General features: G+C 41.6%; 1 protein-coding gene and 1 long non-coding RNA gene across 9 annotated transcripts in view; one reads left to right on the top strand and one right to left on the bottom strand.

Moving 5' to 3' along the window:
• Positions 1-392: 392 nt before the first annotated feature.
• On the bottom strand, positions 393-17293 carry LOC145716084 (uncharacterized). The gene is made up of 4 exons (XR_014138415.1): positions 17149-17293; positions 14206-14359; positions 8645-8698; positions 393-1317 (listed from the first exon to the last, which is right to left on the bottom strand). It is a non-coding gene; the product is annotated as an uncharacterized LOC145716084 (long non-coding RNA).
• Positions 16933-23292, top strand: part of BBX (BBX high mobility group box domain containing) — a 273335-nt gene continuing 266975 nt past the window's right edge. For 3 of the 8 annotated variants that reach the window (XM_081797435.1, XM_081797432.1, XM_081797431.1), the window contains exons 1-2: positions 18920-18938; positions 20258-20330. The gene's annotated coding sequence lies outside the window, so the exon portion shown is untranslated. Of the gene's footprint in view, positions 17084-17476; positions 17615-18919; positions 18939-19372; positions 19392-20257; positions 20331-23292 lie in introns of those variants that run through there. The other 5 variants (XM_081797450.1, XM_081797439.1, XM_081797447.1 and 2 more) reach the window with 3 other exon arrangements.

The following is a 23292-nucleotide window of genomic DNA, read 5'->3' as shown; positions in this document are numbered from 1 at the left end:
CTCAGATGGTTAAACGTTTGCCTTCGGCTCAGGTCATGATCCCAGGGTCCTGGAATCGAGCCCCGCATTGGGTTCCTGGCTCAGCAGGGAGCCTGTTTCTGCCTCTCCCTCTGCTCATACTCTCTCTGTATCTCTCTGTCTCAAATGAATAAATAAAATCTTTAAAAAAAATAAAATATTTTTATTCATTTATTTTTAAGTAGTCTCTACACCCAACATGGGGCTCAAACTCATGACCCCAAGATCAAGAGTCACATGCTCTATAGACTGAGCCACCCAAGTGTCCCTTGACTTTGCTTGCAGCAAGAATTCTTGTTAAAAAGTATTTATTTATTTATTTATTTATTTATTTATTTATTGAGAGAGAATGAGGAGGGGAGGGGCAAAGGGAGAGAGAGAGAGAGTGAGAGAATCTCAAGCAGGCTCCCCACTCAGCACAGAGCCCGAAGGGGGCTTGATCTCAGGAGCCTGAGATCATGACCTGAGCCGAAATGAAGAGTCAGCCGCTTAACCCACTGAGCCACCCAGGCACCCCTGTGGCGAGACTTCTAAATGCACAAAATCCATGTACTCCTGTGAGATTTAGAAATTTAAAACAGAGCTGAGGCCATGTTCCTGCTCTCCTGACTGTGTTACGACGGGCTAGCAATTTTGTAGATTCTTTTCTCTAGCAGAGTTCCAGCGGCAGCAGCATCAGTCTGCCTTCCTGCTCCCCATCAGCGGATGGCAATGTGCTCTTGTACTGAATACTTCGTCCTGGCCTCAGTGGGATGGTACTGAAGTCTTTTCGGAACCATTCCTGGGGGTCCAGCCTCCAGCCCATTTTTCTGGCCCTTCCATGATTTTGTCCTAATTATCTAGGGATCCTAAGTCCTCTCCTTCTTAACATGACTACCTTGCTTTCTCTTTCCTGCTCTGAACCCAGACTAATACAGGTCTTGGAAAATACAGTAGTCGCCCCACTTATCCACGGGGCATATGTTCCAAGACCCCCAGTGGATAGTGCCAATCGACCCAGTTCCTACACATACACACCTATGATAAAGTTAATGTGGAGTTTAGGCACAGTAAGAGATCAACAACAATAATAAAATAGAACAATTATAACAATATACTGTAGTAAAAGTTATATGGATGTGGTCTATTTCTCTCAAAATATCTTACTATACTATACTCATGCTTTTTCTTTTGATGACATGGGATGATGAAATTCCTACGTGATGAGATGAAGTGAGGTGACTGATACAGGCATCATGACGTAGCGTTAGCCTACTACTGACCTGATGAAACATCTGGACCACGGTTGACCAAGGGTAACTGAAACCACAGAAAGCAAAGCTGCAGATAAGGGGGGGACTACTGTATTGCTCTGTCTAATGTGAAATGTATGTCCCCCCCCAAACCTTATCCTCTTCTAGTCCTCAGTTCAAGCGTCTTCCTAGGAAGCCTTCACCAGCCCCCTCAGTTGAGTCAAACACTTTTGCTTTTTGCCCCAGGCATAACCTTAGGGTGGCATTTCTCACTATTGTATAATAATGGTTATATTTGCCTACTACTTGTCTCTAAAAGTTAACTATCAAGCTACTTTTTGTTAGTCACTGGTTCCCAGGCAGGTGCACCATAAGGACTTGTGGAGTGAATGAATGAACAGATAGAGATATCCATGAATAACAAGCAACAACAAGTAACCAACCCATAACGGAGGAAATGCAGCAATGAGAGAAGACATGTGTAGTTTTCTTGGTACCATGTGCAAGTATATGTAAAATAAGGCAGAACTGAAATGCCATAAGTCTACATATGTTTTCCTTAGACCCCTAACAAAGACACCCATATGGTCTGGACCAGGGATGGGCAACTTTTTCTGCAAAGGGACAGACAGTAAATATTTTAGGCTTTATGGGCCATATGATTTCTGTCACAATTACTCAACTCAGCTATTCTTGAGAGAAAGTGGGCATATATACAAGCAGATAATATATAAATAATGGGAGTGGTTGTGTTCCTCTCAACCTTTATCTATGAACAATGAGCTGGGAATTTTATATAATTTTCACAGGTCACAAAATACTACTCTTTTGATTTTTCTCAACCATTAAAAATGTAAAAACCATATAAAAACAGGTTGTGGGGGAAAGAGGGGAAGGGAAAGCAGATTTGGCCTGTAGGCAGTGGTTTGCCAATCCCTAGTTTAGAAGATTAAGGAAAGGTCTGGGTTTACAGGGTGGAGTGACTTTGATTATTTTTAGTAGACTTTTGTGGGGATTTCACTTTCTTTCCATGTGAAAAGGAGGCTATAATATATTACTAATATAATTAACTCCGATATAAAAATAATAATAGTAAAGTAAAAATAAAGGCTTGAAGACCTAGAGGACAGGCCTTTGTCATTTGTAGGTCTCTTTAGGTTTATAAATACTGAAATATTTTAAGTGTTCGTTACATAACATCTGATGGTAAGGCCTTGAAACTCTGTGTATACGGCAAAATGCTGATGAGCTGGGGAGCCTGGCTGGCTCAGTAGGTAGAGCATGCAACTCTTGGTCTCTGTGTCGTGAGTCCAAGCCCCACACTGCGGGTAGAGGTTACTTAAAAAAATCAATCAATCAAATAAATGTAGGATCTCTTAAAAAAAAAAATGCTGATGAGCACTATGTAGTAAGAGAGCATTCTCCCCTTCATTTATACCATGAAAGGTAAAGAGGCACAAATAATATGAGGAAGATTACCACTCCATTTTTCTTCCCATCCAAAAATGGACAAATCACTTCAATTGCAGTTTTCAATAAAGCAGATATCAAGAGATTAGAGGCCCACACATTATACTTGCTTTAGTCTCTAGGAGAGAAATTTTCTTGGAGCTTTTCAAAGACTCACGGAGTTAGAGAGGTAGAAGGGATACCTCTTCCTCTCACCCGCAATTCACACGTGAGAAAGTCTTGGACATAGAACTGTGGAATGATGATTAGTGGCAGGGCTGGGGCAGACCCTGGATTCCGAATCCCACTGCAGGGCTCTTCCTACTTTATCAGGCTTCAGAAAAAATTATCTGCTTTGTTTTCATAGAAATTGTCTAAAGTTAAATCCAATCATGGGTTTATAATTAAGTCACGTTTCCCTGAGTTGCAAAGGATTTCTGTTATATAAAACACAGAGATATAGCACAAGAAGCTCTAATTTCTCATCTTTTATGGATATTATTTCCCATCCCCAAGGTCCTGAGACATGAAACTAAAGGGAGCAAGGGATGAAGATTCTATGATCTTAGACACAACAGGTGAGTCAGGTCAAAAAGAAAACACATAAAAACAGCTCTTGCCACCTAATGGGCAAGCATCACTGAGTTCCTTCTGCTGCTTTTCTGCTGCATTTGAAAAATTAAAGAATGAGGCTCCACTTCCTTTAGGCATTCCAGCCTCCCACTTTTGCCTAAAGCTACCCAAGGATAGTGAGCTCTGTACGACCTGTAGTCTTTGGAAAAGATTTGAAAACAGGCATTTCCCACTCCCTCTGTGTTAAAACAATAGAGTGAGGCCTGATCATCTCATTTCAAATTGGAACACCCCTACCTCCACACGCAGTCTCCATTCCCATTCTCTCTTTTCCTGTAACACATATCCTGTTGCCTTACTTTGCTTAATGTCTATTGTATTGCTCCCCTCGATTAGAATGTAAGCTCCACGATGGCAAGGATTTTTATCTGTTTTGTTCTGATTTAAATAGCACCTAGAATAACGCCTTGCACATAGTGCACACTCAGAAAATATTTGTTGAATAAATGAAATTGAGAAAATGAAGAATAGGGAGTTAGGCACATCTTGACATAACATGGTTACGTGTAAAAAAGGCTTGGACAAGATGCAAAGCAAAGATGGGGACAACAGAATCATAAGAAGAGGAAAGAACACTGAGTGAGAACTACTGAATGCCTGGCATAACACAGAGAGCTTTCTATCCATCATCCTACCTTCCAGTTGATGAGACTGAAGCTAGAGAACTTGTCTGGGTTCACACATCTGGTGAGGGGGGGCAGGGCTCAAAAACCCACATCTGACTCCAAAGCCCATATGTGTAACCACTGCTTTGTACAGATTGTGTAATTCCATTCGCGTGAACTGGAGTGTGGGTGGGACCATCTCAGCACATGGCCCTGATTTTATTAAAGTGGCTAAATGGACAGGTCTCATACTGATTCAAGTAGAAGAGATTTTGCTTTTCTGAGTTGCAATCTCCAAATATACCACATAAAGAATGTCTACTTCAGGGGCACCTGCCTGGGTCATTCGGTAGAGCATGGGAATCTTGATCTCAGGGTTGTAAGTTCAAGCCCCACACTGGGTCTACGTAGACATTACTTAAAAATAAAATCTTAAAAAAAAGAATGTCTATTTGCAATAAAGCTAAGAGGACTGCCTAAAAATATTTCCAATCAAAAGTAAATTACCATTGCTTCACCAGCCAATCACTGAAACCACAGAACTTCAATATCAAAATTTGTCATGTTGTCTGGGCAGCAGAAAATGCGCAGCAAGCTCAGTACTCCCCGATTCAGCATACTGGGGACAGCAGGCATCAGATTTGCCTCCATGGCTCATGCGTCTCTTTGTAACTATGTAGGTCAGGCAATATAAAGGTGGGGATTTCTCCCCTGGCTTCATAGGTATCTTTTCCTTCTTTTCCCTAGCCTGTAACTCAGTTTGACACTTTTACATGCACACAGTATTTCTTTTTCTATTTACAAACTGGAACATGAAAATATAATTTTTACCGCCTTTGCGGCTAACAAATTTCTTCTAGAAGCAGAGTGAGATAGCAATCACAGGTATCTGGCCTGATGTAATCAAAATGGATCTGGAGTAGTGATCAGGACAGAAGGCTCAGGGATAGGTAGGTTGGGGATATCATGAGAATATAAGGAATATATGAGACTTTAAGGACTGGGAAAAGAAAGGCCAGATTTAGCAAGTTCAACCTTGGAGAAGTTTGTGTAAACCAGGGGTTCTCTGTGGACCCCAGTCATACATCTATTCACATTTGCCCCACCCCCAGCCCTACCACAGTAACAAGGATAAGGTAACGGTTTAGCTGTTACCACCACAAGCAGGGAAAGAAAATTATTTCTGTGAGCACGAGAGAAAGTAAATCATTATTAATCAAGTGATTTGGAATGGTTGTTAAGACATAGAGAACAAAAAGTTTTATGTCCTGTGAGGATGTTAGGGTGTGTCCCATAAATGTCTCACCCAAGTAACCATTTAAATAATAAGCACAACCTGACAGAAGGAGCATCAGGGTATAGCTCATATGTGTGTTGTCTAGTCCTTCTTAAGCTTAGGTGTTGATACAACACCTGGGTTGGTATATTTATTTCAAATTTAGAGACTTCTTCACACGTCAGGACCAGGAATCTGAATTTTAAACAAGTCACGTGAGTGATTCTGATGAACCACATTTTGAAAAAGGCTATCATCAGACTGCCGAGTGCTAAGGGTGCAGTGGTAACTTAGAGCTAAAAATGAGCTCTTGTTCTCTACTGAGACATATTAAGAAACCTCAACAATTCAAGTCAGGAGTGCATAAATACTCTGAAATTCTCCCGTGTTACCTAAATAATTATGAACACCACTACCTTTTGTAAAAAAAAAAAAAGAAGGAAATATTCAGTTCTTTCCATCTATTGCAATTATTGTGCCACCATATTAAATTTTAGCAATATTCAAAGAATAGCCCACCCAAATTTCTCAAGGATTTCAAGTATCATCCCTGGAAAATAAAATTTCCATTTATTTTCCAGGGTTCCATATCACTGGGCACAAACATTATCTAACAAGCCTTACTTAAAATAAGAGCTACTATTTATTGTCCGGGACCATTTTTACACATAGCATCTTGTTTAATTCCCACAACAAGCCTTAGAGGTAGGAACCTTACAGTTTAGGAAACTGAGGCTTCAGGCTTGGCAGGTTTAAGAAGTTTGTCCAAGATCATGCAACTAGTAAATAGAGCTAGTGTTTGAATTCAGATCTTTCTGACTCCAGAAGCACCAGCTCTTAAGCTCTGAGCAATTCTGCCTCCACTGGGAGCCTTAGTTCACACACACCCTATGAACATGCACAGATAAAGCAAATATCAATACAAATTGCAAAGCTTACTGAGGATACACAATCCCAGTAGAGTAACAGGTCTATTCCATAAGAAATGACATAAAATCAAAATGTAATTATGCCTCTCTAAAATATAAATAAAAACTAAAATCTACATCAATATCCAGTGTTTGTCATTCTTACTGAACATGATTTAACTATGGAAATAGTCGTTCTTGTTGCCAGCACATAAACTTTCTTTTTGTTCAGTGTAGCTGCCACCTGAAATCTCCTGTGTGTAGTATTTCCTGACATATCTTCTTATAATTACTAATACTAAACTTTTTTTCCCGAGTATTCCTAATACCTTTAGCCTTTTACTGAAATTTCTGAAGCAAACACAATAACCTCTCCCAACCACTCACTACTACACATAAACCCTAGAGTTTAAAAAGAATAATACTGACTACAAAGATCATAAAAAGGACATGTCCCAAATCTGGCATTTTACTTAGAATATAAAGCCAATTTAAGAATCTTAAAGATCTCATAAGCCAGGCTTTTTCCTTACCTGACTAAAGAAAACCTCTTTACTCTTTAAAACAGCTAAACCTTGGGCAGCCTCAGGTCCTGCAATTGCTCCTGCACGTTTAGATTCTTCCAGCATTGCAAGCTAGCTTGTTCTGCCTCTATTCCTGAATCCAAGGAACATTTTTGTATTACGTTGTATATCACATCTGTCTCCAATGCTAGACCATAAGTTCCATTAGCATAGGAACCACATCTGTTTGGTGTCTCTTGCAATAACCACAGTGGCACAGAGAAGTCACTTCATAAATGTTCTTGAACGAATGAATGAATGAATGGCTTCATGAAACCAGTGGCTCCTAGAGCTTCGTTCTTTTTTCCAACCTCACCAGGATAATAGTTGAGCTTGACTGAATGCCTCTTTCTTCTTTACTTCACTCAGGATTGAATAGCCATGATTTCTCAGATGACCACCAAGACCTTGGACCAACTCTTCTCCATTCATCACTTTGAGATAGCTTTCCAAATGGTAGCTCTCCTTCTTGGGGAGCACTAGAGACCACTCCAGTTTGTGAAGGCTGGGAGAGCAGATACAGCCCCCAACTTAGGAAGGGAAGCCTTGATGGAGTGGTGGAGGATGAAAAAGTGAGGACTCTTCTCTGCCTGGTTTTCTCCTCTGAACTCTGGAGAGAAGGAACTCTGGTAGTCTGCTCAGCAATTAAGGTTTGATAGGAAGGACACACATTGTCTAAGTTAGGACAACCGAAGGAGGCCTTGTTCTTGCTGCAGCCACGGCCTTGGTGATGTCTACAGTGGTTGGGCACTTAGAGGGCAGAGAGACCCTTACCGCTCTGACTGATGCTAGGGACCCAAGTGTTGCTAAAGTGGCTTTATTCCTCTAATCCAGAATTATCTCCTTAGGGAAAGGTTTTCTCAGTATTTATTTCCTCCCCTTCTCCAACCCCTACTCAGGTCACATCTGAATGTAAAGTCAGACCCAAGGGTTGGTGAAATCTGAAGTCATCCCAGCATAACTTCTCTTAGAATTTAGTCTTTCTTCTTTCCCTTCCCTTCCCATTTCTTTCCTTTTTCCTTTCTTCCCTCCCTCCCTCCTTCTTTATGGTGACAAGCAAAGTTACTCACTTTAGTTTTTCTCCTCTTGAATGGCGCTGGCCAAAGGTCAGTACTTTATTTATTATTATTTTTTTAAGATTACATTTATTTATTTGAGAGAGAGAGAGCACGAGCAGGGCAGAGAGGAGCAGAGGGAGAGGGAGAAGCAGGCTCCCCACTGAGCAGGGATCCCGATATGAGAGGCTCGATCCCAGAGCCCAGGCCCCCAGGATCATGACCCGAGCCCAAGGCAGACGCTTAACCGACTGAGCCACCCAGGTGCCCAAAGGTCAGTACTTTAACAAACTTATAACAGCCCATTTGGAATTTGGAAAGAGAGCTTCAGCAATTCAACGGATTAGAAAGTTTGTTTTTAAACAAGGAAGAAGATGGTTCTATAAGAGAAAATGTCAAATGACAGAAAAGGAAACCACCCCTTTCCAAATAGGTAAGTACTCCCAAGACCTGGACTCAATTCTTCTACGGTAAAGAGACTTCAGCCTAATTTCAGGCAATGTATTTAATGCCTCCTCTTGTTCTTTTTAAAGCCGTCCTTTCTGGGAGGCCAACCTCAATCTATTTGGTTTTTTTTTTTTTCAGTAGCCCACAGATGGTGAAGGTGAGCCTAGAGGTGAATTCATACAAAAACCATCAATTGACACAACCCTCCCCCTTCCCTTCATTTTTATCTCCTTTACCACAAAACATCATTGTTTTAGTTAACTTCTCAATTGTATGCCTCTCCTGTCTGTCCCACTGCACTTCAGGAAAAAGCAACCTCTCTGCCCGCAGTTCCCACTTGGCAACTGTACCTCCAGACAATTTCCCTGGCCTAACGCCTACCTCCAAGCCCTGAAAACTCCACTTCACCAGGGGCTTAAATGATCCCTTTCTGTGGTCGTTCCTTGCTGTAACCTTACCTGTGTAGGGATTCTAATAAATCCTCCTTTTCTTCAGCTAGTTTGAGTAGATTGCTGTAGAATGTAATAGAAAGCAAAAAATAAGTTAAAAAAATTTAAGAGACCACATAGGCACTCTAGATGAGTTGAGATATCCAAGATCTATTTGAATAATACCAGAGAGTCTGGGGAAAACAGGCAGTTAAATTTGGACTGTTGAAGACCAGTGGAAATCCTTTCTGGAATGAATCAAGGAATATAACAAATAAATATATTAAGAAATAATTTACTTCTGAACATATGTGGGTATAAAAGCCAGGCCATAAACATTCTGAATAATTGCTGTTAAATTTCTTAGGATTGGGAGGGAAAGATGGATTCTGCAAAATATAGGTAGTAAATGAGACATCAAGCCTACATAAGATTCTAGAAGGTGCTATGGAGTCGAATACCTCTTTTATCCTCCCATTCCAGTGTTTACTTGAGAAAACTGTTTCTGTCCACAAGCACCAAAAGAGCAGCCCTCCAAATAGATGAATCCTTGCTGCTCACCTGATGAGTGATAGTAATGAAGGCGATATGCTTTTGTTTCCGTGCCTTCCGTTATTCTTACTCTCCTTGAGTTCTGCGAGAGACCCCAATACTTGCACAATTAATTTCCCTTTTTCCTTAAGCTTATCTCAGTGGCTTTATGATTCTTGAAATGAAATGAAATCTGACCGAGATAGGCAAGTGAAGGAAGAATCTGTTCATGCTTAGAAAAAGGACAGCCAGCATAGGGTCACTGAGACTAGCCTAAATCTAGTTTTCTTTTGTAACAGGGTTAATAAACTGATAGCTCAGTTGCACTGCGGCTGTTGGAGATGTTACAGTCTGTTTTCTTTCAGCCCAGTATCTATTTGCCTTCTCTGAGTAGTACCACAATTTTACTTTGCGAAACTAAAAACCTTCTTTGTATGCAACTTTTTTTTTCTACTGTTTTCTTAAAGTTTACTTTTATTTTCAAAATATATTTGCTACATGCAAAAAAATAATGTAACATCTATGTAAGTTATAAAACCAACACCTGTGAATATACCAAGAACAAGAATGTTACCAATACATTGCCTCTGCCTAAATATTTGTGTCCTAACTCAACTCCCTGAAGCCTCCACCACTGGCCCGAGCTCCCCACCCCAGGTAAGCCTGCAGTCTTGTTGGGAGTGTCAAGCAAAGTGGCCTCTTGTAACTGGCCAAAGGGTAAACCTAAAACTTGGGTAAAGGCGATTGGACTGTTCCATTCTAGTCTCCTCAGTGGCATAAAGAAAGGATAGAGGTTGAGCAAATTCATTATAATGAGAACAAAGATAGTCTCCCTGAAACTGATCTCCTAGAATTGGGAGTGTCCTGAGCTTTCTGAGATCTAGTTCCCTAGCTTTTTTTTTTTAATTTCTAAGAGCCATCCCATATCCTTCCCAAATTTCCTGTTTTCATTGTAATTAACTGGTTAGTATACTCTACTCACCAAAGAGTTCTTCTCTGATAACATTAGTGAATGAAAATTTCATAAAGCTTTTTCTGTGATTAAAGTCATATCAGGTATTTTCATGAGTGGGCTGCAAAACATATGGGTAGGACGAGATTAAAATTACAAAATAATGGTCACCTCTGGGGAGAATCGGAGAGGAACTGGACCAGGGAAAGGGGCATTAATTGTATATAAAATGTTTTATTTCCTATAAAGAAATCTGAAGAAATTAATAATATGTTAAGTAAGAAAGTGTCTACATGATCACCATATTATTCTTTATATATCTTTCCTTAGGTTTAAAATTTTTAATTTAGGTGAAATTAGGTGGCTTCAACAACTGTGGCCATGGGAGTGCTGATAAATGATCCATGTTAACCTACTGGGAGGTATGTGCTCTGGGTTCTGCCTTAAACGATGCTTTTAAAAATGACTTGGATAAAAAAAAAAAAATAAAAGAGCATTTGAAATGTAAAAAAAAATGACTTGGAAAAATGTAAAGAAGGCATCACATTTGTGAATGAACCAAAGATGGTGAGATCAATAGCAAGCATGTTGAATGAAATAATCAGCATACAAAAAAGAGTTAGCAAAATGTAATTCTGGGCTGAATCTCATCAGCTAAAGAAAAATTATTCTACCATTTATTGAGTGCTTATCATATGACGAGTGCCATTTTAAGTACTTTACATATATTATTTTAATTAATCCCTACAATAACTTCATGAGGTACATATTACAGTCCCCTTTATACATGAGGAACTGTAGCATAAAGGGATTATGCAATTTGTTCAAATTCACAAAGTAAGTGCTGGAGCCAAGCTATTAACCCATGGTGTTATAACTCTAGAACCTCAGCTCTTAACCACTACATAATACCAGGGTTATAAAGGCTTATGCCTCAGTTTCCCCAAAATAAATTATATAATACAGACTGGAGGAGACATGGCTTAACAGCCCACATTTCAAAAAAGCTTTTTTTTTGGCGAATAAGCACAATATCAGTCAGCAGAATGATGTTCCATCTTAGGCTGCAGTAATAGAAATTTTGTATCAAGGATAAGGGAGCCTTGGTCATGCTGTACTGCACACTGCCTCAGCCCCCACCGGCTCTAGATATCCCACTTGAAGGAACACACCAACAAAGACAATAGGCAGGGTTTGAGAGGAGACCATGAATTGGAAATAGTGACCTAGGAAAAATGTTTTAAGGAACTAAGACCATTTGTCTGAAAAAGGCACAACTCAAGGCAGAAGGCCATCTTGATAGCTTTCTTCACATATTTCAAGTGTTACATGGAAGAGGGATTAGATTGTTTTGTGTGGTAACAAGGGAGTAAGAAAAAGAACAATGGGTAATACTTAAGAGGAGAGAAATTATGTTGACTGTCGGGAAGAACTGTGTAGTGGTCAAAACTGTTAAAAGATGAAATAGATTGTCTGGGGAAGAAAGGTGTTCCCAGGAGTTGGATGTAGCATAGTAGACAATCCTTGTTGGGGAGGTTGTCAAAGCTTCTACTGAGATGGTGGCCAGAAAGACCGTCTAATGCTAACGTTAGTGCTCACTGATTTTATTGTCAAATCCATTAGTGTAAAATCATCGTCCACTTAGAGACCTATTTTTATGGTGTGATCCTTAAGTGACTCCTTGGTGACTCCCCCTCCTTCTCTCTCCCAAGGCAGAAAGCTTGCAGAACTAGCTGTCTAGGACCTTAGTACAGCTAAGTCCAGCTCTGCTATTAGTTGTATAACTCTGACGGAATCATTTAGCCTTTCCCTGCTTCAATTTTTTTCATCTTTAAAAAGAAGGTCCCTTTCTTTGTTTCACCTAGCTCATGTGGATACTATGGGTATGCTAGGCTATCTCAGATGTGCTTTAGAAAATTAAAATAACATGCAGGTATAACCTATGATGACTATAATGTAAGTTCTGTTCACCATATACCTGAGATACCCAACATTTCCTGGTACCTCTCTCATTTCTATATTCTCTCTGATCCTTCTTAGAATTTATAGACTTTTAGTTTGTTTTTCCTTTCTTTTGTTCTTCTGTTTTGCAAATCCTCCTTGAGCTACTGTTACATGTTAGGCAATGTACAAGTTCTTATGTTAGCCACTGTTAGAAAATAAAATGAAGGAGATATTATTTCTTTAGATGTTTCTTTTCTCTACACACAAATAATGTAATACAAGGCAAGGGATTTGAATGCCTGAAGAGTAATATAGATAAAATGCTATAGAAGATCACGAGAGTGGGGAATTCCAAGATGCTTTGCCAAAAATCACTCTAGGAAAGCTGGGTAATTTTTCTTTCTTTCTTTTTTTTTTTTAAGATTTTACTTATTTGCTTTAGAGAGAGAGAGAGAGACAGAGCACGGGGTTGGGGGGTAGTGGAGAGGAGCAGAGGGGCAGGGAGAAGCGGGGGGAAAGAATCTCAAGCAGACTCCAGGTAGAGCTTGGAGCCTAACGTGGGGTTCATGGGGCTCGATCCCAACACCCTGGAGATCATGACCTGGGCCGAAACCAAGAGTCAGAGGCCCAACCAACAAGCCACCCAGGCACCCCTAATCTTTCTTTCTTATTTCCAACTCTGCTAGGATCTAGCAGAACCTGGTTATCTTCAGAATTATGAATGTTTGCATTGGTGCTAAAAAGTGGTTTGACTGTCCAAGTTCCAATTTTTAGTCCCTTGGATTTGGCCTTGAGGAGAGAGGTATGATTTGCTCTATTTTTTTTTTTTTCTTATAGAGGAAAAAAAGGGAAGCTCAGCAAGGTCATAATACAAGGCAAAAATTGTTATGTAAGGCCGACCCTCATCACTGTAACTATCTAGAGTTTCCATGGGCAAAACAAGGCTTGTTTCAAAGAAGGATTTATTACAAGTTTGCCTTTTTAGGTGCTTAATAATGGCCACTCAACGGGATGTTTGCTTTAACCTGGGATCTGTCTGACATCCCTTTTATGTGCAGAGATGCTGGAGTTGGTAGAATGTAGGCTAAAGGGAAATCACAGACCCTCAGTGAGTGAGTTGCAACAAGCTCCATGAACTCCATCTGATATGCTGGTTAAGTTTTAGAAAACTTTCTGCAAGCAGCTGTCATTGGCTTGTATGTGTGAAAGATAAGTAAAATTAATATTTATTGAATGTTCAGTAGGTTCCAGGCTTCAGTATTCTATATAGATTATTTCATTTATGGTTAGTCATATTATCCCTATTTTACAAAAAAGAAAACTGAGTCTTAGAGTGATTAAGGAATTTTTCCAAGGTTACACAGCTAGGAAGTGGTGAGATCAGGATTTGAATTAGAATTGTATAAAAAAAGTATACAGATAAGAAAATAAATGTTATTTATAGACATTTAAATAAAATAGAAACTTATACCTATATGTTTACACACATATTTAAATTTACTGTCCCAAAATTATTTTGTAATAAAGGACTCATATAAAATAATATTAAGAAAGTGGACAAGTTAAGGCCATGAGAAGGAAGAATGTGCTAAGCTTGTGAACTTTGATCATCAATTGTGAAAACACGAAAGGAAAAACGCAGACCCTTTATTTTTTTAATTTTTTTTGTGGACCCTTTAAATTGCCATTTTACCCAGACAGCAAACAGTTTTTTTTTCATAACCCTATATTATGGAAGTTAAATAAACTCTATGAAAGTTATGATTTTTTAATCACATTTTTAATTTTTGAGCATCACTGTCATTTAAAATTTCTTGATATTTATTCTAAAATGAGATGATAAAAATCTAAAAAGTATTTCCTAAATGTAAAATACTACATTACATTTAGTTCTAAGCCTCTTTTCCTTAGTGGTGAGGCCTTATCTATCATACAGGAGACTGGCATTCCATTCTATCACTTCTCCTAGGAGCAGGCAATTTTCCTTTTCCAGAATCTGGCATGCACAAGGGTCTAGCACATAGGTCCCTCTCAATAAAGGATCTGCAAAAGAATATTGAATGATGGCTTATACTACCACATGATGCCTAATACATCACCAATATATAAAATGCATTTTAAAAAAATGTGTCATTCTCCCAATATAAAGGCTCTGTGGACTTACCAGTTTTCCAGTAACAGTAATGTGTTGCAGTGAGACATTTCTGTGCACTTCTTTATGCTCTCTTGCATCAGTCCTGGTCAGCACCTTGCCCTATCAGAGGTCTCCAAACTTGAATGCAAACCCTTGGGGCATGTGCTAAGACTGTATCACAGGACTGTGGGAAGAAAATATTAAAACTCTTACTTAATTTTATTTTTACTTCATGCTTTTTCATTTTGTTCTTGTGAGGATATACTTTGTAATAATAAATATTATATCCGCATAGTGGTGCACTTTAAAAACACATACATAGGGGTGCCTGGGTGGTGCAGTCTGTTAAGCCTCAAGCTCTTGGTTTTGGTTCAGGTCATGATCTCAGGGTCCTGGGATTGAGCCCCACGTTGGGCTCTGTGCCCAGCAGGGAGTCTGCTTAAGATTCTCTCTCCCTATCCCCCTTCTCCCCTGCATCCTGCGCACACACTCTCTCTCTCTAAAATAAATAATTTTTAAAATCCCACAAACATAAATATACATATATATGTATATACATACATACATACATACATATATAGAGTGTCTATGCTTGAACATTTTACTGATAGCAATGTGTGATCTAAAAGTTTGAAAAGTGTATCTCTAAATAATTCTGTTAAGCTAAGCATAATTCAGCAAAAAACAAAAACAAACAAACAAAAAAAACTTTGTGACCATAAAGAAATAAAGGATGTTCTCCTATGGCTGGGGTTGGGGGTGAGGGGTAGGCTGGTCTTTCACATTTTTCATAACATAAATATACCAGCAAATAATCACAACACTTAAATCAGCAATTAAGTATAGCAACTTGTGTTGATTTTTTTTTCCTCTTCAGAAAAGAGCACAATGAAATCCTGAGAAAGTTTTTCTGATCTTTCCTCCATTTGCCTCTTATTCCTGAAGTTTGTCATTTGGAAGGAAGTACTGTCAAGTTACTCAAAACCCATGTTGGGTATTAAGAGTCCTAGGTTAAGTTCCTTCTTCACTGCTATTCTATGTAATATCGAGGTGGTTATATAATTTGTCCCTGTCTCATTTCTCTGATGGGTAAAATAGAGATAATAATACTTAGCACCTACCTCATTGCAATGTAATGCGGATAAAGAACACTTTGTTCCATCTTTCAAATAAATGCAGAGTGTCATTAATATAACTTTTAATATTGTCAGTTTAAAATGCTGTGATTCTATATACTTTTTCTTTTTTAAAAGTTATTTTCCTTTAAAAAATAAATGAAATATCACATTTCTAAATACCACTATTTGTTTTCTAAACTTCATAAGCTTAGGTTTTCTCTGTATCTGTTTTTCTTTGCCAATGTTACACACACACATATACACACACTCGATAACTTTATGGATGTGAGAGAAAAACCTTAAGATGGAATCAAGGAAATAAAAAGGGATTTGAAATAAATTCTCTTCAGTTTTCCTCTAAGTTGCATCTAGGCCATAAAAATCATAGTGTTTATTTAATCTTCAAAATGTTTGTGTTTAAGAATAATTCACAGACTCTTAAATTCAGATGGAACCTTAAGAAAACATCTAGGGTCTATGATAATGTCTGGCACATAGTAGATGCTGAATAAACATTTAATGAAGGAAAGCTGGGGGAAGTTTCTTATTTTAATCTAAAAAAAAAGAGAAAAAATAAACCCAAACCAACTCTGAGCATTAAAGAGGATAAGTTAGTTGCTCAAGATTGTTCAGCTAGTTTAAGCATGGGGTCTAGAATATATTCCTCTTAACTTCTAGCTTTGGTTTTTTTCCCCAGCAGTCTGTTGACTTGTTTATATAGGACTGCCAAATATGATCTGCCAAAGATGCATCATAGAAAAAAAAAAAAATCGGAAAGAACAGCCTTCGCGTTCACCATCTCCAAAAGTCACCCAACATGTGATGTTCACATATGTTGTGAAATATGTAAATACCGTACATAATATGCAAAATATAAATCTTATATATATTGACTCAAAAGGTCTATTTTTAAGGGAAAGTGTCAATAGCCAATCTTCCACGACTTATTCTACCGTATAGCATCGTTTGCATGCCCACGCAGATGATTTGTGGTCCTCTGACCAGCTAAAAGTAGACAGGTTATTTCAGCAAAATGTTTATCTTTGTTTCTGTGTATTGTTGTATTGATTTTTCTGAATTTACCTACGAACGAGGCGTTAACAACGTCAATGCATTATAGCCCTAATAAACTTATCTTGCACTATTTTGGCCTATGTGATAGCTAACCCATTGACAGAAGAAATCCAAGCTGGTAAAAGCCTTTCTTGGTCACTTGTTTGCCAGGTCAGGCTGTAAAATCATAACACAATGCACGCCTCTTCCATGGGGCACCACACGGCAGCGATTAAAAAAAAAAAAAAAAAACAACCCTCACTTCCATATCCAGTGGAGTTGTAGTTTATTACTATAACCCTCCCAAGTCAAAAGGACACCAGTTTCAAGCCTGGCAACTTGGTGCAGACAGGGTTTTTCCCCCTTACCCCACTCTGCTGGGCCTCTCTACCTGTCCTCTCCTACTGTCTACAGGTCCCGAACATTAGAAAATAGAAAATGTGATGATCTTTGTGTGTCTCTGTAAAATGTGTGTATGTGTGCGTGTGTTTGGGTGTAACGGGCCTTCTGTTTGGCCGCGCGGCCTGTCTGTCAGGCCGCGGGCCAATGGCAGGCTGCCTTATATAAAATGAGTGTTTTCAGTCTCTCCGGGTTGCATGTACTGTATGTGGAGCAGTGTACAGTGAAGCGGAGGCAGAGCGGCTCCGCGAGCTCCTCTCCACTTTCCCATAGAGGAACCCTGACTGGCCGCTGAGGGCGAGCCACACACACACCCTCACGCCCGGCGAGCCCGCGAGGTAAGCGCCCCCCATCCCCAGCCCTTCCCGGGCGCTCTCCCCGCACTTTCTGTTTTCCTACTCACTTGCGAGCCGCCGGGCTGCAGCCCCAAGGACTCCGCGGCAGGAGCAGCGGCGGCGGCGGCGGCAGCCGGTAGGGTGGACTTGAGGAAGACGGAGGGAACCCCGCGCGTCCGGAGCCGCCGCTGGCCGCTCCGCTCCCCGGGCACTTTCCCCCTCCGCCAAAACTTTGGGTCGCGAGAGGTCGGGGGCGAGGGTCGCGGCGGCCGTGCCGGCGGGGGGCGGGGGGCGCGGAGGCAGTGCCCTGCGGGCGGGAGGCTGGGGGCCGGGCTGGGGAGTAGTAGGCCAGCCGGTGCCAGGCTGCGTTTGCAACCAGCACCTCTCGGCACACAGGCAGCGCCGCCCGAGAGGGGCAACGGGAGCCGGGGCGCGGGCAGGAGCAGCCCGAGGAAAACAACAACAGAGCCAGCCCTCAACGCCGGCGGGCGGCTCGTGGCCGCCCGGGGAGCCCCAAACTTCATCTCGGCGAAAGTACGTGGATCCCAGCCTGGTCTCGGCTGCCGGGGAGGTGGGGCCTGGGGAGCTGGGGCAGGGGAGGAAGGTACGAGGAGCCAGCCCTCGGTGGATTTATTGAACGTTTCGTGTGCGTCGGTGACCGGGAACAGCAGCCCAGTTGCTCGTTCATCTGGAGAGTTGGGATTTGGGTGTTCCGGCCCCGCAGATCGGTGCCCTCTCACCCCCCACCCCTAACCAAATGCGCGGCGAGTAGAGAAAGTGCTGTTTTAGTGCCAGAGTAGCCGGGAGGAAGAATAGGGGGAGAGGGGGAAGAGGGCGAGGGAGAAGGGGAGAGAGAAGAGGGAGGGAAAGCGGTGGGGGGGGGGGGGGAGAGAGAGGGAGAGAGGAGAGAACGAGAGAACGGGAGGGAAGAGAGGAGGGGGAAGAGGAGGAGGGAGGCTGTGTCAGGATTTTGCTTGAATGTGGGATTATGTTGTGTCAATAAGTTTAAGGTGGAGAGAGCGAGGCTGGGGGTGGTGGTGGAGGGGAGGAGGAAGGCCTTGGCTGTTTAAAGTCTTATTTCTGAAGGTAAGTTATGGCATTGCATGGTCGCGATGACAGAAAACTTGCAGATCCTTTATCCGGGGATGGGGTCGATGGCTCTAGAAAGAGCTCCCCAGCCCTCTTAAGCCACACTCGTGTTACACTGTTATTTGCTGCGATCCGGGTCGCTAGTAAATTACAGAAATCAGACTCGAGGTTTCTTTTCCTCCTCCACCTCGTCTCGCTCGCTCACCCTCAAATTTTTTATTATTTTTTAAATTTCTTGGTATTGTATGAAACTTAACGTAACTGAGACCAAACCCGAGTCCTGTAATTCACAAGGACCCTAAATCCAAGAATCTGGAACACGTTTATGTGTGAAATATCCGCGATCATTTCTGCTAAATGAGGAAGGTAAAACGAAACGATGCAAAAAGCTAAGACACAACATGTACGACAGAGGCGGGGGGAGAGGGAGAGACGGAGAGAGAAGCTATTTTTTGCTTTCCTTTCTGTAGAAAGGAAAATAAAGCGTGCATTCCCCTTCCCTCCCGGCGTGTAGGGTCTAGTCAATATTTTAACTGTCTGAGGACAAATTAGTCCAGGTGGATCTTGTTGAAAAGTTTTCGCGAGGTGGGGTGGAGGTGGGGGCGGTACGAAGGGGAAGGTGGGTGGAGGTTGTGGGGGATGGGGACGGAGCGAGCTCTGCCACTGCTAATGGTCATTGGCCTGGGGCTTTGAAACCATTGCCTGTCCTGCTAATGACACGTCCAGTTCTGGTCTCCAGGCCGCCGACGCCGGGCTGCCGGAGACTGGGGTACTTTACCCACGCGGGGAGGGGCTTTCTTCGCCATCCCCTGGGGTTGCCCACTCGCGGCGTGGGGGCTCCACGCGCGCCCCCTCTCCTGCGCGCCGCCGCCACCTCTGCTCGCGCGACTTTTGTAGCCAGCCCGCGGCGAGGGGGCGCAGGGGTCCCCAGCGCGGACGTCCCCGCGCGGCCACCCCGCGCCGGGCCCCACGCGCGCCGCGCCGCGCGGTCCAGGCTCGGAATGGCAGCGCCCGGCCGGGCGGCGGTGCCTCCCCGGGGGGCAGCGGAGGCAGCGGCGGTGGCGGCGGGATCTTCGCCGGGGCCCGCGGGAGGAGGAGGAGAGGGAGGAGGAGGAGGGGAAGGAGGAGGAAGAGGAGGAGAGGGAGGCGTTTTCTGCCCAGACCGCCGCCAGTTCGAGCGGGCACGGGGACACCCCACTCGTTGCTCCTCCGTTATGGAAAGGTGTTTAGCAGACTTTTACGCCCGGAGTGTGGGATTTGTACTTCATTTTTCTCTCCCCCCTCTTCTCCAAAGCAAGATGGACTCTATTCCCTTTCTCTTTCTCCCTGTGCCTCTGCCTCTGTCTTGTCAGCCTTTAAGATCGACATTTTGTACTAAGATGCAAACTTGATGGTGACCAGCAACAAAGGCGGGGTGGGATCCCTCGCTCCCTTCCTCCCTCTCGGTTTCCTAGCTCCCCCCACCCGACCTCGGAGACCTGGTGGCCCTGCACTTGCCGCCGGGGGCTCTGGCGAATGTGTTTCCCGGCTAGGTTCCGATCTCCAATCTGGGGATTGTGACTGGGGCCGGGCGTTTGGGCGACGGCTGTGGCCGCTCCAGGTCTGCAGGGCTGAGGGCTGCGCTACCTGGACCCGCTGCCGTCGCCGTGCTACCTCCGGCCGGCTCCTGGGCACCGTGGAGGCTCAGGCTGCCTATCGATTGCTATGATTTGGTTACTGGTATATTTGTCCTGGGGGCGGCGATCACTTGGTGCAAGTTGATGTATGATCGCGGTGTGGGGTTGGGGTTTGCAGAAAAGGATCAACTTTCAGCTTTGTACATACGGGGAGTAGGGAGTGAGGGTGCTGAAGACACTCTGGAATGCCACCTGGGCTACCCTCAGCCTCTGCTCTCTGAATACAGGGGGCTTCTTTGCTTTTATTGCTTCACAGTTTGCGCGTGGGGGTGGGAAGTAGTGAGAGGGGAGGGTTGGTGGGGAACCGGACTCTTGGGTTTTGGGGACCTTCCTTCATAGGTGTTGCAGGAGTTGGGGCGCTATTGTAAAGCTCTACCATACTGATGATGTACGTTTATTTGATACTTTATAGGTCACTATCATATGACAAAGGCTTTGCTGCAGTTCCATCTTCCTCCCTGTGTACTTTCCATTTGCCTTCCTGGGTAAGTATGCAAACTCTTCCTACAGGGAAGCTGGATGGCTATTAGTAATGGCCTAAGGGTTGGTAACTGTTCACAGAAGAAGATGTCTTTTGGGGTTACAACACCCCAGAAATCTTGTCTTACTGAGTTTCCCACAGTAGAAGTCAATTCATGATTCTTAGTATTTAGAATTCAATTGCTCTTATTATTATTTTAAGGTAGTTTAAATGTTTATTTCACATTTATCTGCCAAGTGTCATTTGAAAACTTACTTTCAAGTAGTCATTTTAATTGATAGTGAAATTTTACAGAGTTGAAGGCCTAGGAAATTTAATACTAGATAATATTGTAGAAAGATTGTAGCCTACAAGTAGAGAGAATTATTAAAAACCCAAGGAAGCATTGTGCAGAATGCCTCTCTAATAATTGTGACTGGCATTTGCTTACTCTTTCCTAGGTGCTCTGTCTTGGGTAACTTGGGCTGTTTGTGACAGTTATTTTTGTGGTGGGGAAGGGTGGAATGGACAGTGTTGTAAATCTAGTATTTAGTGGACCAGCTTGATATAAAAGGCAAATAACTATTTCCAAGTTAATCATAATTTCCTTCAAAATTTACATATTTGGAGAAATTGGGTATATTTTAACAGCCAGTATATGCAATAAACAGCGACTCTCAAATCCCTTAAGTGCCTTTTTCACATGTATGCTCCCAAATGGAAAAATTGGTGAAATAAGGTGTGGGACAGCAAGTGCCTGAAAAGTTAGTTCTTGAGAAGTAACGGTCTAGGTGAGAGTTGATAGAACTTTTGAAAGTAGCAGGGTGAGCCCCAATTGCAGAAAACCAGCTTGCAGTTTGCCCCCTTCCATTGTAAAGAACACCTCAGATATTCCAAGTTGTTGATAAGTTAAGAAAACTACTTGTACTAAATGTGTATATCAGTTGTGGTACTCGAGAATATTACCATAGTGAAGATGGAGTTTGTATTTTGTGAATGAAAATAGACTTGAGGGGTGCCTGGGTGGCTCATTAGTTAAGTGTCTGCCTTCAGCTCAGGTCATAATCTGAGGGTCCTGGGATCGAGCCCCGTGTTGGGCTCCTTGCTCTGCAGGAAGCCTGCTTCTCCCTCTCCCACTCCCCCTGCTTGTGTTCCTGCTCTCTCTCTCTGTCAAATAAATAGGTGAAATCTTAAAAAAAAAAAAAAAAAAAAAAGGGAAATAGACTTGAACTCAGTTTTCCATAAAACAAAAAGGAAAGAAATCTTACCTGGTCTGTTGCCTGACTTGCTGGGATGTTATGTTACTAAAAGGTTGTCTTAGTATTGAGAGGAATTGAGGACCAGGTCTTTCTGGTAGTTTCCATATAGTAGCAAAACATACTTTGACATTGCCGAGAACCTTAGGTGATTATAAGTTCTGTGTCCAACATCTTTTAATGGAAAGTAAATATCACATTATTTTAGATAGTTAAGAGAACCTCTTAATATGTCACAGACATAACAGTCTGATTGGAACGGTCAGAATGAGATGGTTCTGTAAGATGAATTTAGTGCACACCAAAATATGTGGATTTCATTGTTTTTGATTTTTTTTTAAGGTTGTTTGCAAGAGAAGTTTTTCATTTTTGAACATATGGCAAGAGTATTCAAAATGCATTCCTGATTTACTAAAGAACACCACATTTATGCATGTGAGGCACATTATTTTGTTCACTAGAGCAAACTTTTAATGTTAGTTCTTTCCCCATGGAAATATATTTGACCAATTCACAATTTAAAATGGGAATCAGTAATTTCCAGAATAAAAGCGATCTGATGAGCTCTTGCATTTCTTTGAGATATCAAACAACTGCTTCATTAAAACAATATTTTCAAGAACAGTCTTGGTCTTTGAAGTCAGAGTAGTTTTTGTAGTGTAAAACTTGTAGTAGTGATCTAAAAGAAGTCACCCTGACAATGAATTGCCAGTTATTTGCATCTAAAACATATTTATTTGATTTGAAGCTTAATTATCAAAATAAGAATTTAGATAGAGGTTTTGCTTCTATATTGCCAAGAGTTTCCAAACTTCCCATTTTATTATTCTGCATATCTCTATTAAGTTCTGAAACTGAAGTCTTAATTTGCATTTCACATTTAATGCTAGCTGTTGAAAAGAGGAGGTTAATATATGTTCTTTCTTACTTAGTGCTACAACTTGTGGAGCTACTGTGGCCGGTTTAGAAAGAATCTTCCGCTAGAGACTTTGATATTTACAAAAATTTGCAATTTTGACACCTTCCTTTTTTTTTTTTTTTTAATTCATCTTGATCTTTGTATCTAAAAAAAATAGTTCTGGGTTTAGGAGTTTGTGAGATAGCTCTGCCTTAAACATGCATATAGCTCTGCTCTACAACTTCAAAAGTGTATGCCACCTCTTACCTTATAGATCTGATCTTTATACTTAATCCATTGAAACAGAGGAGATTTGTTTAGACATTGAATTAAGAACACAGCTTTGGGTGGAAGCTAGGATGAACACGTAATTATGGTTTGCTTATGCTGTAAGTGACTATGTAGTTGATAAGGCTTTTTGTATGTAGTTAAAAAGAAGGAACAGTCTCATAATGTGGCACAATTCATGAAAATCTGACTCAGCAACTAAAGTATAATGTTATATTTCTCAGTAAAATGACAAACATAATTTCTAATTAATCATCATCAGCCAAAATATTAAAAGTTTATGTTTTCCTACATTTCATAGGGCATGGATAAAGCAAGGGCCACATTTTTTTTTTTTTTAAGGTTGTGTTTATTTATTTGACAAAGAGAGACACAGCGAAAGAAGGAACACAAGCAGGGGGAGTGGGAGAGGGAGAAGCAGGCTTCCCGCTGAGCAGGGAGAAGGGCCACATTTTACCTGTATCTTAACCAGGAATATCAACTACTTTTACATTAGAAATCTTTAATAGAAGTAATAAAGACTTCACAGATCAACCCTACTAAAA

The sequence above is a fragment of the Leptonychotes weddellii genome, chromosome 1, assembly GCF_054177405.1.
Source record: "Leptonychotes weddellii isolate Sample4059 chromosome 1, ASM5417740v2, whole genome shotgun sequence".
In the NCBI taxonomy this organism is placed as follows: Eukaryota; Metazoa; Chordata; class Mammalia; order Carnivora; family Phocidae; genus Leptonychotes; species Leptonychotes weddellii.
The sequence above is the reverse complement of the archived record's forward strand: the minus strand, read 5'-3'. Positions and strand labels throughout refer to the sequence as shown.